Source organism: Heterocephalus glaber, unplaced genomic scaffold (genome assembly GCF_053883595.1).
Source record: "Heterocephalus glaber isolate CG9 unplaced genomic scaffold, H.glaber_assembly_v1.0 deba00001600, whole genome shotgun sequence".
Classification (NCBI taxonomy): domain Eukaryota; kingdom Metazoa; phylum Chordata; class Mammalia; order Rodentia; family Bathyergidae; genus Heterocephalus; species Heterocephalus glaber.
Window position 1 is genome coordinate 2,979,382 of NW_028258372.1, and position 16,206 is coordinate 2,995,587.

The 16,206-nt window shown below is 47.0% G+C and overlaps 1 pseudogene; it reads left to right on the top strand.

Annotated features, from left to right (window-relative positions):
• The first annotated feature begins 7,924 nt into the window (after positions 1-7,924).
• On the top strand, positions 7,925-8,186 carry LOC101706044 (large ribosomal subunit protein eL39 pseudogene; annotated as a pseudogene).
• The last annotated feature ends 8,020 nt before the right edge of the window (positions 8,187-16,206 follow it).

Consider the following 16,206-nt stretch of genomic DNA (forward strand, 5'->3'; position numbering starts at 1 on the left):
CCTACTTGATATCTCCTTTGGGATATTGCAAAGGTTGCTCCCACTCTGCACATTTGTCTTATTTGGCGTGCTGGGATGGAACTCAGGCCTGTCCCTTGGCCTTTACAGAGCAGAGATCCAGTCCTGCCACACACATGCCCACCAGGGGAGACTTTGATGGCTTCCCTTTGTTCTCAGGATAAAGACGAAACTCATGCCCCTGACTTCCCACGTTTCTGCCCCAAATGATGCTAAGTCTCCCCTTCTGCTCTTGGCCACACTGGCCTTTGCTTTGTTCCTGGCTTGAAGCTACAGTGCCCTTGCCCCTGCGTTTCCCTCAGCAGAGATGCCCTCCTCTCTCTCCTCCTTTCCTCTGCAGTGGAGAGTGGCGTCAGCCACAGAACCCTCCACTCCACCTGGCAGCAGCCTCCTCCTCACATCTGGGGAGAGGAAAACTGGGCCCTGACCTGTCTCAGGGGGCGACGAGGAAGGGGAAAGTGATGTCTGCTAAGTGCATGGAAAATCGAGCTTCCCGGACACACCATGCCCAGGAAGCCCCGCTTGGTAACCAGTAGAACCAGGGCTGGACTGGCTGAGCTGGCCTCGTTCCCATTCCAGTGGGCTGGCCCTGGGCCCTGACTCAGCTCTAAGGAGCGCACCTCCTGCACAGGTGCAAGGTGGACGCAAGATGAGGTTCCCAGCCTGGTGGGAGCATTTAAGGTGGGAAGACGGAGGAATCAGCCTTATATTTGGGGGCATCAGGCTGACGTGTCAGCCTCTGTCAGGACAGCACGGTGAGTTCCTCCGTAGGAGTTAGTTTAGCTTTGACCGAACTGGCTCTGCTTCCCTTTGCCACTCTGTCATCTCCTTCTTCTGCCGTCCCAGCTCCTGAGCCACTGCACCCGGGAGTGGCTCAGCCCCTCATCTCCCTGGAAGCCACCATCAAGCAAAGCTGGCACCCAGGGCCCTCCATTCCTTACCCACCGTGTGTGGCCAAGCAGGTAGAGAGGGGCGGAGGGAGACAGGCGCGAGAACCTGAGGAGACAGAGCCCAGAGCCCACACCTGGCTGAGCAGATGCGGGTGGGTTACGGGTGAGTCACACCCTGCTCAACCATCCCAGGAGCTGTGGGGAGAAACTGGGCCCAGCAGTGAGGTCACAGGGCCTGGGGAGGTTGCAGGGGGGAAACAGCCACCATCCCTGGGCTTTTTACTTCCTGCACTGTGCAGCACGAACCCTCCCCTGCCTCGGCCTCCCTCTCCTCCCCTGCAGCAGGCCAGGGGCTCAAGTGAGTGCACATTGGCAGTGCCCTTGCAGGGCACCCACAGGGACCTTGGTGACCTTTCTGGTGGCACAGAGGAGGATTGCCATGTTCCAGGCAAGTTGTTTTTTCAGCACTGGGGATCAACCCCAGGGCCTTGCAGATGCCGGGCTGTGCTACACCTCCAGCCCTGAGTGACGCCCCAGCCCAAGAACATTCCCAGTATTCTTTTTTACACATTCTTCTTTGTGGGTTTTTTTTCTTCTCCTTCTTTTCTGGTACTAGGATTGAACCTAGCACCTCTGCCTTGAGCTAAATCCCAAACCCTTTTTTATTTATTCATTTTCAGGGTCTAACTCAGGTGCCTCAACTGGGCTCAACCTTGTGACCTTCCTGCCTCAGCCTCTTGGAGTGCTGGGATTACTGTCGATTCATTATCAGACCTTTCCCAGACAGGGCTGGGCCTCCTGCTCTTGATGCCCTGAATAACCTCCCAGGTTCTTTTTGAACAGGGCATGTGTGTGTGTGTGTGTGTGTGTGTGTGTGTGTGTGTGTGTGATCTCAGCGGGGAAGGTTTATGGCTTTGGGCAGGCTCTGACCTCCCCCAGGCCCCTCTCCGAGGAACCCCAGCCTGCTGCCCAGCAGCCCCAAGGCTATCCCTGAGAGGGTGGAGACTGAGGGGTGGCGGCCCTCGGTGGGTGACTCAGCAGGGGGCACAGCAGCCCCAGCCCCCACCTGCCCATTAGCCTAGAGAGTAATGATTAACTCCCCTCCTGGCAGGAGACTGCCCCGCCGGGCCCTTGGGAACACGTCAGTCAGGGGCAAAAGTCATGCCAGGTCCTCAGTGGCACCTGGACAGGAAAGGACTTGGCCATGAACTTTCGTCTCCTTTGGCGCCCTCAGCCCTGCTCTGGGTGCCCAAGGTGCACCGGGCGGTGCCACGTGTTTGGCCTCCCCAGCAAATGCCCTGCACTCTGGGGCGTGGTCATGTCAGGGACCAACGTCCTCATGCCCATTTCACAGATGGGCAGAGCAGGGACCAAACCTGGGCACCAGCTACAAGCTCATGTCGGCCCACCACCTCCTAAATCCTGGGACACTGTCACCCCCTCTGCTGATTCCACATCTGCTTCAGGTGGCACCATCGTGGCCGACAGGAATCACCGCTTGTTTCTCTGCCTGCCCACAAATCACTCCCCACGCCCTGTCGGTAAGGAAATCGTGTCAGGGCAGATGTAGAGCGGACAAGGGTAACAGTCTATGCTGAAAACGCTCCTTCGGGCAGATGCCCGGTTCCTGAGCCTGACTTCTGGCTCCTGGCTCAAGCGCCAAACCATCCCCAGCTGGACACTTCCAGGCTTTGGTTCACAGACCTCAGTCTTTCAGGGCTTTCCACACCAGGGGAGGAACTGATTCACAAAAATGAGAATCAACATGGTACCGTGGATCCTTGACTTTCAAACTCAATCGGTTCCCAAGGGCTGGTTTTAACTCAAGTTGGTTGTAAGTCAGTACAGCTGAGATCTGGATGCCTACCTGGGTACATGCTGTAGCTAACAAGAGGCAGATGAATCTTCCATTAACCTAATTAACAAGTTGTTCGTATGTCAGGCCAGTCGTCACTTGAGGGTCCACTGTATTCTGAAATAAAGATACACGTTCTGCAGCTCAAGGTTAGGTTTGCCAGTGCCTAGGGTAGTGAGTCACACAGGGGCCTGTGAGCCTCTCTCTCCTGTACCCTGGCGGGGCAGGGCAGGCTCCTAGGCCCCACTTGTGGGCCGTGTCACCCCGGGCTGGCTAGTGGCTGAGGTTCCTGCCAGTCCTCACCACCAGATGTCGCTGTTGCTCACAATTAGAGAATGCTGAGAGAGACCAACTCCCACCCCCAGGCATGCTGAGTCAAGCGAGGGGCCCAGCAATCTGCCCCCCCACCCCCACCCCACTAAGCTGTGCAGGGCATTCCCAGCATGCTCCAGTTGGAGAACCATTGGAATAAGGCGTCAATCTGTCAACCCCTGGAATTCCCACTCTGCTGCTCTGCCCCACCTGGGAGGACCTAAGGGAGCTTCCATCTCCCCGGCTGCAGTGGGAATGAGGTACGCACCAGGCAGGGTTGCCATGGGGCTGAAAGGACAACTCTTTGAAGACGTGTTTGCAGAGGATAAGGAAAGATGCTGCAGAGTGCGTTGTGACTGGTTTTATTCCCAGTGACAAGGTCTATGGAGTTGGAAGGACTGGTTCTGAGGGGTCAGTCCTCGGCTTCTCTTCCCTCCATTGCATCTGTTCCTCTCCCCAGCTAGAAGAGTCTTTCAGCCACCCAGGCAGCTGTGTTCAGGATGGAATCTCACAGCAGAGGCTCGGCTCTCACGCTCCGGATGCCCAGGTAAGTGCTTTCTGTGCAGGATTTTATTCAGTTCCTATACTGCCCTACAGGGGCCAATGAACAGGAGACTGACAGGTACAAGAGACTGAACAGTTTGCCTGGGCTGGGTGCAGTGGCTCATGCCTATTACCTTACTACTTTAGGACGCTGAGGCAGGAGGATTTTAAGTTCTAGTCCTGCCTGGGCAACTTAGTGAAAGTCTGTCTTAAAATAAAAATAAAATTCAAAAAAAGGCTGGGGGGGTAGCTCACTGAGAAGGCCCTAGGCTCAATCTTCAGTACCATAATAATAATAATAATAATAGTAATACTCATGTAGCTGGCAAGCAGTAAGGCCACATTTGAATTTAGGTGGCCCAATGTGCATTTTGGTCCTTAGCAGTGACACGGTAGCCTCCTCTAATGCATGTTTCTTGTGCCAAGCGTGGTGGTACACACCTGTAATTCCAGCACCCAGGAGGCTGAGACAGGAGGATGTTGAGCTTGAGGTTAGCCTGGGCTGCACAGTGAATACATATAGAGACCCTCACTCATAAAACAACCCAACCAAACACATGTTTCCCAAGCCCCACAAAGGGAGAGCAGCACAGAGCAGAGGAAAGATACTGTGGGAGCAGGGAGGCCTGGCTTTGTCGCTTTCTAGCTCCATGACCGTGGCTGAGCCTCCTGACCTCTCCGATTCCCAGGGAATTCTCCATGTGTGTAAATACACGGCAGAGCTGGGTACATTACGATGCTCAGTCCGTTTGGAGCCCGCGACAACCCCCTCTCTCCCCATTCCCCTCGCCCCAGGACAGACACACATGCACCCGGAATGTCCCCAGAGCCGGGTGGCGATCGAGTGTGGCCCAGTTCTGCTGCGCCCCTGCCCCCGACTGGGGAGGCCCCGAAGGCCTGTGGGCTGATGGGGAGTTGGCTTTGTTCCTCCGCATTCCCTTCTGAGACCCAGCCCTGACCCCACTGTCGCCAGCCCAGTGATGTGCAGACCAAGTGGCGGGGTCTGGGCCGTGGCCCGGACACTCGCTGGTGTGTGGAGGTACCGTGGGCGGGCGAACAAGGTGGAGGCCGGGCAGACGGACCTCGAGGCTGGTCCTGTTTCTCACTCAGTATTTACTTCAAGCATGTCCATTGCTGTGCTTCAGTTTCCTTATCTGTGTGTGTGTGTGTGTGTGTGTGTGTGTGGTACTGGAGATCGAACTCAGGACCTTGTACTTGTGAGGCAGGCACAGGTGCCACTCAGCTAAATCCCCAGGTTCCCTCATCTATTCTTTGGGAAACTTCAAAACATTTTTTTCTATCTCCTCTACCCCCACCCCCCATAAACCCTCAGAAAATACTTTGGATTCCTGTCCACCAATCTCACATTGGGCTCTTTCTCTGATTCTAGTTTCACCCTTGCTCGGGGCCCCTGGTCACCGGGAGGAAGCACCCAGCCTTTCCTTTCAAGCCCTGCAGGGCTGTGGGAGTTACTGCCAGATCCAGAGTCCCAAGGGCAGTCTCTGCGTTCTCCCTGTCCCAGCTGTGTGGTTTCTGCTTCGCTCTGCAGAAGACACCGAGTGCCTGGGAGCTTGGGCCCCCTGCCCAGTGCAGCCCAGCCCTGGCTAGCAAGGAAGGCTGGGTGGCTCTTCGGCCCCTGCTCCCCCAGATTCAGGAAGCTCAGGGTGAGGGTGCATACTAAGAACTCAGATGTCATCTTCAGACTGCTGAAAAATTAAAGAAAATGGAGAAAATCTTGAGAGTAACCAGAGGGAGAAAAATGACTCCAACATCTAAAAGCTATAACAAGAAGAATTAGAGTGGAGTTCTGGTCAGAAAACATGCAACCTGGAGAGAAGCAGAGTGGAATAGTAAAAGTGACACACATGACATGCCAGAAATGACCCACATGCCATGTGACCAAAGTGACAGGTGATGCGACTCACAATACCACACTGACCCAACAGGATTCCTACTGAAGATAGACCAGACAGCCCTCCGAAGGACAGAGTGGAGGAGGAGGAGCAACGTTAGATACCGAGGTGACGACATGGAGGGGGGGGGTCTTGCTAAACTAATTTGCAAGCTTCCTTGCTAAACTGGACTTTACAAGCAAAGGCACGGTGGACCAAGGAGAAGGTTTGGGAGCCTGACCAAAGTTTGGACAAGCAAAGGACTTTGCTAATACCGACAATACCCTAACCCTAACCCTAACACTAACCCTAACCCTAACCCTAACCGCAACCCTAATCCTAACCCCAAGTGCTACCACTAAGCCCTAACCCTAAAGTGTGTCTGCAGCTCTGCTGGCTAAATATCAAGAGTGTGCAACACATTCTCCTGAACATCTTCACTGCTGACAAATCTTTGTGCTTTCTGAGTGGATTGGTTTCTAGAAACAGCCAAAAGTTATTCAGAACCAACTTCTGTGAATTAAGAAAATGTAGCTGATTTTCTCTATGTGTATTATATGTGGTTCTGACAGCAGTTTTAACAGACAAAATTTTAAAAATGTTCTAATCCAGGCACTAGGAGAGTCTCCTGTGTAGATGAAATGGAGGAGATAACAGTCCAGTAGCTTTGTGAGTTGTAGACAGCTTTTCAAATAGCTTTATCTTATCACACTTTGGGGCATTCACAAATTCCAGGTAACTCTAAATAAGTGCCATGAAGTTCTATGAAAAATAACAACCATCCAGCTGCTTTTTGTGTTTGAAGTTGTTGCTATTGCTTACAGTGGTTGCATCAGTTAGCTTTACACCACTGTGACAAAATACCCAAAAGAATCAACTTAAAAGGACAAAAGGTTTATTTGGGCTCCAGTGTCAGTCACTTAGCCCTGTTGCTTTGGGCCTGCAGAGGCACAGTAGTACATCATGGTGAGGAGGATGTGGCAGAAGGAACTGCTCAGTTCATGGTACCCAGGAAGAAAGAAAAGAAAAACAGGAAGGGCTGGGGTCTCAATGCCCCCTCCAGAGCATGGTCTCAGTGACCAGCTTCCTCCCCCGAGCCCCAACTCCTGAAAGTGTCACTGGCCCCCAATCACAGCAAGCTGAGCACCAACCTTCAACAGTAGGCTGTGGGGACTCTCCAGGCCCAGACCAAGCCATGCTTGTCGTGGAGACTGGCTTTCCAAAGGCTCTGGGACATCGATATTCTCCCACCTTATGCCGAGACAGTGGTTCTAATTTAGCCCGGGGATAAAGCGTAAGAATCACTAAGCCTAGCACTTAGGTAACCACATGAGTCAGACACAGGCACTTCTTACTGCATAGACTTCCAGCTGCCCCCTGTTCCTTCCTTCCTTTCTTTCTTTTTTTTGTGGTACCAGGGATCGAACTCAGGTCCTTGCGCTTGCGAGGCAGGCAGCGGAACCACTGAGCTAAATCCCTGCCCCCACCCCAGTTCCCCATTTCTGTATCAAATACCAAAGCCAATCACCCTCTCACCATTTTCCCCAGGTTCCTAGGTGTCAGTGTACGACATTTCCTAGGTATCATAGGTGATTGCACTGGTCCAATTGGAGGATTTTCCTATTATTTCAGGTGACTATCTTTGCTTTGCCTTCTTTTGAGCTTTTCAAGGTAGATAATTTGTTTTATTTATTTATTTTTTCGGTACCAGGGTTCGAACTCAGGACCTTGGCGCTTGCCGGGCAGGCGAGGTAATAGTCTGTTTAATTTCAAGGAAGACCGATTTCAAGCTGTATTAATCAGAAAAATAAAGACACTTAGAGAAAGATGGGTTCAGAAAAGGCCCGAGCGCCCTCTTGTGGTCAGATAGACACCCTCTCTGGCTCCCACCGGAAGTGCTCTCTCAGGCTTTGCTCTCAGTTCTCCCGGGGCAGAGGAGCAGAAATCCAGCAGCCTGAAGCTCAGGGGAGGGAATTCGAGGGGAGAAGAGAGCTTTCTGTGTCCATGAAAGCAAGTAGCCTCCTCACCAAACCGATTCTGAATGGAGTAAAGAGAACAGAAAAAAAAATAGGACAACAAAAAAGAACAAGCTAAATAATTTTTTTCCCCAAAATTTCTAGCTGGGCAGAAACTCTTCTAGATTGTTCAGAGGCAACATGATAGAAAAGATAAAACATTTAAAAATCTTTATTGCTTATTTTAATTTAAGGTATTATGTGTTTATTATGGGCAAGAGATTAGGAGAGAAAAAAACTCAGTTAAATGTATTTTATTTTGCTTTTGATCTTCACCTTCGGTAGCATTTATTTTTCAGTTGTTGAATTACCTGTCACAAATCTAAATATATATTATGTCTAATATCTGCAGTAAATTAGAATCTGCATACAGTAAAATACACAAGTCTTAAGAATCCATTTCAATGGCTCTTCTGCTTCTGTCCGCCATCGCGTGCATGCGCTTGCCTCCGAGCCTAACCACGTCTTCTCACAAGACTTTCAGAATCAAGCGATTCCTGGCCAAGAAGCAAAAGCAGAATCGTCCCATTCCTCAATGGATTCGGATGAAGACTGGTAATAAAATCAGGTACAACTCCAAGAGGAGACACTGGAGGAGGACCAAGCTGGGACTGTAAAGAATTGAACATGAGATGTAGCATGTTTCTCTCCCCGGAGTCACACAGTGATACATTCTTTATCATGGTCGAGATTACATTACCATATCAAGCTTAAATATGATTGGCTGGACAGTTGAACGTGCTTAATCAGGAATCTTGTTCTGTGATCACACTGAGTCAACAATAAATGTTTTGAAATTTAAAAATTAAAAAAAAAAGAATACATTTCAATGAATTTGTATGAGTGTAGATACCCACGTAACTTCTATCCTGACAAAATATGCCCCTGTATCACTCAAAAATTTTCTGTGGGCTCCTTAGGGTTAATATTCGCCCCCACCAGGAAACCACCGTTCTCATTTCGGTCATGTAGATTAATTTTGCCTGTTCCTAGGCTTCATATAAGGCCTGGGGATGTAGCTCAGTGGTAAAGAGTTTGCCCAGCACAAGTGAAGCCCTGGGTTAAATCCTCAGTACTTACCAAAAAATCTTCATGTCGGGCCGGGATTTAGCTCAGTGGTTTTGTCGCCTGCCCCGCAAGCTCAAGGACCCGAGTTCGATCCCTGGGACAAAAAACAAAAAACAAAAAACTTCATGTCTATAGAATTTGAAAGAGGGTGCTGGGGATCAGGATCAAACCCAGAGCCTTGTGTTATACCAAGTGCTTGCTCTACCGCGGAGCTCCAGCCCAGCCTATAGATATTCTTTTGTGTCAATTTTTTAGCATAGAATGTGTGAGATGTCCTTGGATTGTTTTGTTTGTTTGTTTTTGTCCTTGGATTGTTGCATGTGTTTTAATTTAGAGTCTTAAGATGGAGAGTAACCCTTCCCTGATCAGGAGAGACATGAAATGGAAATAAGGACTTTCTCACAAGTCGTGTTGGGTACACCACACACTTGAGGGTCACACATATGGAGGAGAGGGGCATGTGGGAAGGGGGAGAGGAAGAGGGTTAGGGAGGAGGGGAAGAAGGGAGGGGGAGGGATAGAGGGAGGGAGAGGGGGGAGGGGAGGGGGAGGGAGGGGGAGGGGAAAGGGGAGGAGGAGGGAGAACAAGCTGTCAAGCTCTTTTTGAGTCCAGGGAATTATCCCAACAGGTATCCCATGAGGAGTCTTCATGGGGAGGGTGTTGAACATAGGCCCAAGTGCGAGGAGGTCACTCTGCCTGAGCGACAGCCAGTGCATGCTGGGAGTGAGGGGCAGCACAGACTGCTGGGTAGGCAGCATCTAGCTGTCCCACAATGCTGTGGCCACCAGGGGGCAGACGTGTGGCTCAACCATGGAGATGTCACATGAGAAAGTCCAACTTGTGTTTTAAACGGAGGTGAAGGCAAGGCAAAATTCTAAGCGCTCACTACACATAGATGAGGAGTTCAGTATTCCTTGTCAGGGACTATGATGTTGGATAAGTATGCCACAGTTTACCTGGTTTCCTACTGACAGACCCTGGGCTTGTTTTCAGATTTTAGCCATTATGAATCACATTGCTGAGAAGATTCTTATTCAAGACTTTTTATGGACCGTCTGTGTTATTTCTCTTGTATAAAAACCAATGAGCAGAACTGCTGGGTCGTAAGACAGGTGTGTGTGTAATGGTTTTCCAAAGGGATCATATCATTTTGTATTCCTTCTGGAAGGAGAGTTCCACTTATCTGACATAGCTGGTAGTTTTGTTTAGAGGGTGAGAAATTATACTTCATTGTGGCTTTAATTTGTGTTTCCCTGTTAAACATCCTTTTGTGTCTCTTTTAGCAACCTATATATCTTTTTTTTTCAAAATATCTGTTCGGGTCTTCTGTCTTTAAAAATTGGGTGGTTTGTCTTCGTTATTTATTTGGAAGAGCTATTTATATACTCAGGCACAAGATTTGCCTTATATGTCATTGCAAATATTTTGTAATGCCTTTTTGTTTTATTAGTAGTATCTTTTAATACATAGAAGATTTAAATTCTGAGTTGGCCGGAAACATCAGATTTACCTACTTAAAATTTTATATTTATGTTTTATTGCATCTGTTATAAGAAAACTTTCCCTGTCCCAAGGTTATAAGCTATGCATCTAAATTTTCCCAGGAAAATTACAGTGCCAATATTTACACTTAGATTAATGAGATAGGGAGCAATTTTATTTTTTTCACACATTTATTCAGTAGTTTGTGACGAATACTTCCCTTTTCTCATTAAATTACTCTAGCATCCTTGACCATCTATCTATGTATTCTTTTGTTTCTTGTTTTTTGTTTTTTTGGTACTAGGGATCAAACTCCGGTCCTTGCGCTTGCAAGGCAAGCAACAGAACCACTGAGCTAAATCCCCGGCCCTATCTATGGATTCTTTTCATCCTATATCTATTTACCTATCATACTGTACTGTCTTGCTTTATATAGTCTCAAAACCAACATTTCAAGACTGTTTTGGCTATTGTAGGTTCTTTACATTTGCATCACAAATTTTCAATCAACTTGCCAATTTCTACCACAAACACTTTGAGGTTTTAATTGGGATGACATTGAATTTATAGATACATACAAAGAGGAATGACATTTTAAACCTATAAACATGTATTTTTCTCCATTTATTTAGGTTTTCTTGAATTTCCTCATGATTTCATATAGTTTTCATGTTGTATGTCTTTTGAAAAATTTTCCTAAGTGTGTTTTTGTTTCTAATGCTATTTGTCTGGTTTGTTTGTTTGTTTGTTTGGTATTGGGGATCAAACTCGGGACCTTGTGCTTGCCAAGCAGGCGGTGGAACCACTGAGCTAAATCCCCGGCCCTATTAAAGGAGATTTTAAGCACTCATTTTCAAATTGTTTCCTTCTAGTACATAGAAATACACTTAATTTTTAATATCAAATTTGCATTCTGTGAAAATACTGAATTCACTTTTTAGTGTTATGCTTACCTTATAGATGGTTACGCCAGATGCAAATGAAGGCAGGTTTTTCTTCCCCTTCTTTCCAATCATTATGCCTTTTATTTATTTTTCTTTGCCTGATTGCTATTGTTAGGAGTTACAGTGCAGTGTTGAATAGTTGTGAGGACAGAAATTCTTGCTTTTTTTCCCCCAGGGGGAATATATTTAATATTTCACCCTTAAGTGTGATGTGAACTATAAATTTTTCATAAATAGTTAATAAGAATGAGGAAACTTCCTTGTAGTCTTAGTTTTCTGAGAACTTTTATTATCACTGGGTGTGGAATTTTGTCAAACTCTTTGTACAACTACTGAGAAATCAAATTTTTTCCTCTTTATTCTGTTCACACAGTGAATTATATTGACTGATTTCCAAAGTAAAACAAACTTGTACTCCAGAGAAAACTTCACTTGTACTTCTTGTATTATTCTTTTTATATATTTCTGGATTCAATTTACTAATATTTTGTTAAGACTTGTATATCCACATTTATGAAAAGCACAGGTATATACTTTTTTTTTCTTGTAGCATCACTGTTATATTTTGGTTTCAAGATTATTTATTGTTGGTTGCATCAAGCAAAATGGAAACTATTCCTTCCTCCTTGTTTTTCTGAAATGGTTCATGTAATATTGGTATTATCTTGTCCTTAAATGTTTGATATGATTTACCAGTGAATCTATCGGAGTCTAGTTTTCTTTGAGGGAAGGGTTGATTTAGGAGTTCAATACTGTTATAGATAATATTTATAAGAATTCCACTTAAATTTCATGTTTACTTTGTGTCCATTTTGATGATTTGAACTTTTCAAGAAATTTTCTTATTTTATGTAAGTTGTTGAACTTCATGGCATGATGTTATTTATAAGATTAATTTATTATCTTTTTAATGTGTGTAAGCTCTGTGATGACACCTTTCTTTCATTTCTGGTACTGATAACTGATTTTTTTCTCTCTTTTCTTTAATCAGTCTTACAGAAGTTCATCTATTTTATTAATCTTTTCAGTGAACTAACTTTTGCATTTGTTAATTTACTCTATCTTTTTTGGGGTATTTGTTAATTCCCTTTCTTACCCTTATTATTTCTGCTACTTATTTTAGGATTAATTTGCTCTTCTTTTCTAGCTCTTGAAGTGAAACTTAGGTAATTAGTTTTAAACATGTCTTCCTCCATTACACTGTGTATATTCGTTAGCTTTCTGTCACTATCACAGAATAGCTGAGAAAATCAATTTACAAAGAAGAAAGGTTTATTTTGGCTCACAGTTTCAGAGGTTCAGCCCATGGTCACTCAGCTGTGTTGCTTTGGGCCTGTGGCAGCACAGGCCCCATGGTGGGGACACATGAGGAGGAGCTCTGCTCAGTTTAGGTCAGCTGGGAAGCAGAGGAGGAGGAATGGGGCCCCATCCCCGTGTTCCCTTCTGAGTGACCCAGCTTCCTCCCTCCAGGCCACTCCTCCTGCAGAGCCCACCACTCCCAGAAGTGCAGTAGGCTGTGACCAGGCCTTCATCTAGCACAGGGGCTTGGGGGGCACTGGAGATCCAAACCAGGACGTTGTGGGACACTGGGTATGGTCCATTCCACTCTAGGCAGTGCTTTGCTTCATCTCTCCAAGTCTTCTGTACTGTGTTTTCCTCCACCTTCAAGTATTTCCCGATTTCCCTGATAATTTCTCCCTGTCCCATGGATGCTGATTGATTTTCCTCTGTGTGGGGCTTTTTAATTATCTTATCATTACTGATTTTTAACTTCTGTTGTCACAAGAGAACACATCCTGTAAGCTTGAGACTTCTTTTATGGCCTAGTATAAGGTACATGGTTTATATATTACGACATGGCATGTATATAAGTATGTGGCATATATACTAGTATGTGGGGTATATGTTAGGAGATGGGATAGATATTAGGGTATGGCATACATATATTAGCATATGGCTTCGTATTTGGTAAACACTCCATGTGTACTTGAAAAGGTTTGCAGTAGACTCACCAATGGCCCCAGATAGTCATAGGTCCTAATCGCTAAAGCACAAACGTTGCTTTATATGATGTGTTAGTTAGGATTCTCCAGAGACACAGTATCAATAGTGCACGTGTGTGTGTGTGTGTGTGTGTGTGTGTGTGTGAGTGAGAGAGAGAGAGAGAGAGAGAGAGAGAGAGAGAGAGAGAGGCCCAGACAGGGAGAGAGCAAGAGATCAGCTCGTGGGATCGTGGCAGCTGGTGACTCCAGCCTCTTCGAGGTGGGGTGTGGACCGGGAAGGGGGTGCAGTGTGGTGTGAGGCCTGCATCTCTTTCCTGGGGGAGGGCAATCTTCCTTCTTTTAAAGCGGTCACGATTGAATTAAAGAGAATAATCTGCTTTGGTAAAAATTTACTGACTTAAATGTTAATCTCACCTACAAATACTTTCACAGAAACATCTGGAAACGTCAGGCCCACTGTGGCCTACTCAATTTGACATGTAGAATTAAGCATCCTGTGTGGTGACACAGACTTTGCAGATGTGATTAAGGGTCCTGAGACGGGAGATCCCCTGGAATGCAACTGGGCCCTGAATGTGATCACAAATGTCCTTATAAGAGGAAGGCAGAGTTAGGTGGGTGGCACACCCCTGTGATCCTACCACTCTGGGAGGCTGAGGCAGGAGGATTGCAAGTTCAAGCCCAGCCAGGACAAATTAGCCACTTAGCAAGACCCTGTTGCAAAATAAAAAAGGACTGGGGATGTAGCTCCTGGTTGCAATTGGGAGCAGAGAGAGAGAGAGAGAGAGAGAGAGAGAGAGAGAGAGAGAGAGGGAGGGAGGGAGAGAGAGAGAGACGGAGAAGTACTTAGTTACAGAGACAGAAGAAAAGCTGCTGTGAGGACAGAGGATTTGAAGACTGCGCTGCTGGCAGTGAAGATGGCTATGGGGACCATGAGCCTGGCCTTGAACTCACTGTGTAGCCCAGGCTGGCCTCAAACTCTTGACAATCCTTCTGCCTCAGCCAGCTGAGTGTTGGGATTACAGGCGCGTGCCACCACACCCAGTTTATTCTTACTTTTAAATAAGTATGTTTTAACTTGTATTTCAGTTTTAATTTCTCATATGGCAAGCAGATAGATTGGTAGATGTAACCTCATAAACAACAGCTTTTGAAGTCCTCAGATTGTTTTAAGAAAATGTACAGGTTGTGAAACCAGCTGAGCGTCATGGTGCATACTTGTCATCCCAGCAGTTGGGAAGCTGAGACAGGAAGATCGCAAGTTTGAGGCCAGCCTGGATAGTTTAGTGACTTAGCAAGAAGCTGTCTTAAAAAAAAAAGAAAAGAAGAAGGAGTTGAAAAGGGTGACAAATGTATCTCGGTGCCAAGAGCCTGTATTCAATCCTTAGTACTGAAAAAAAAGTTCTTGAAATGATACTAGGAAAAGAGACAGCATGAAAAATGAAAATATTAGCAAGTGACTTTTCTTCCATTTACTGTGTTTCACAGATTTTTCTGTGAAGTCTAAAATATTTAAAACAAGAATAGTCTTATTGCTGAAGACACCTTTGTACCTACCTGCCTTACCTCTATAATTACACACACCCTTGACACAACTGGTTTATTTTGATTTTATTTTTTTCGGTGCCAGGAATCAAACTTCAGTACCGGAATCATGGCACTGCTGAGCTACATCCCGGCCCTCAATTGGTTTAAGTTCATTCTCATTCGACTGCCTGCCTGGTAGGCAGGAATAAGCATTCTGGAGGCAATGGTATCCATAAGTTACCTTTTGTCCTTTGGGTATAATTTCTGAGTTTTAGCAAGTATCAAGTCATTGCTTTTTTAAAAAAAAAAAATGTGTGTAAACCAAAGATCCCGACTCCATACAACAGAAAAGGCAAATACTTCGGTATCAGGGATAGCAGTTTCAAAGTGAAATAGCATAGTTTCACATTTTTCAAGGATATCAAAAATTATCTTAACCACTTACAGTATTTTATCGATATATTTTTCCCCCTTTCAAAGAAGAGACCCCAGAAAAGACTGCACATCCAGCGACCACCTGCTGCATTCCAGGGGTCCACGGGCCGGGCAGTGTCACACAACTTTCAGTCACAGCAGGAGGAAGGGCCCGGGGCGGACACTCCTGTGGGTCCACAGCCATAGGAGCCCAGATTGAGGCTCCCAGAGCAGAAAGGGCTGCACGCAGGGATGCTTCAAAGGAAACACCACCTCGCACATGTGGAAAACAGAAAGCGAGGTGTCCTGAGATCCTGATGAAATATTTAAAAAATAAAATATGGTGGTGTGACATTGCTGCCTCCTCCAGGAGGCAGCGGCGGTCATCGGTGACCTTTGGCTTCGCTGCGGAGCTATGCGCAGCGCAGGCAGGCGGCCTTCCGGTCTTGGGAACAGCGACCTGGCGTCTGGAGTGGGTGCACGGCATGAGTTGAGGAGGCTGCGGGTCGCGCCCCCCGTTTGGCCCCATGCATTCTCTGTGAAATAGAGGCGCCCTTGCCCCCGTGAGCTCCTCCCCTACCTCGGCTCCTCCTGGGCCAGCGCTGTCCCCTTCCTCCTCTCCCCTCCCTCCTCTCCCCTCCCTGCCAGTCACCTCTGTGCCGAACCTAAACTCGATCTCATTCCCCCTCTCCACTAACAGCAGAACCTCTTGGTGTGTACAGCTCCTTACTGGAAACTCTAAGTTTTATTTCTGTGTTGGTTGTATTCTCCTAGCTGGATTTCTAGCTCAACATCTAGCAAAAGTAAAATTGAATGCGTGCGTTTTCCCCTCTCAAGTACTCCAAGTGCCTCGGCTGGGGGTCGCAAGGTCAAGAAGAAAGGCTGAGCTCAAACCGCAAGCCCTGCTGGGATTTCTCTCCCAGGGAGAGCTTTGAAAACAAAAGTCCCGGCCGGCTGGCCGCAGCTCCCTCTACCTGGGCCTTTGCATTGCTTTTCCCTTCTAGCTGTACCCAGGGACTTCACTGTCCCTCTCCAGTGTTTTAGGACTTTCGCATAGTTCTGAACTAACATTCCACACTGTAGAACTCATCTAGAAGAGGACCAACATCTGTTCATCAAATCTGTTGGCTGGGTGTGGTGGTGCACACCTGTAATCCGGGCACTTGGGAGGCTGAGGCAGGAGGATTGCTGTGAGTTTGAGTTCGAGGCCAGCCTGGGCTACACAGTGAGACCCTGTCTCAAA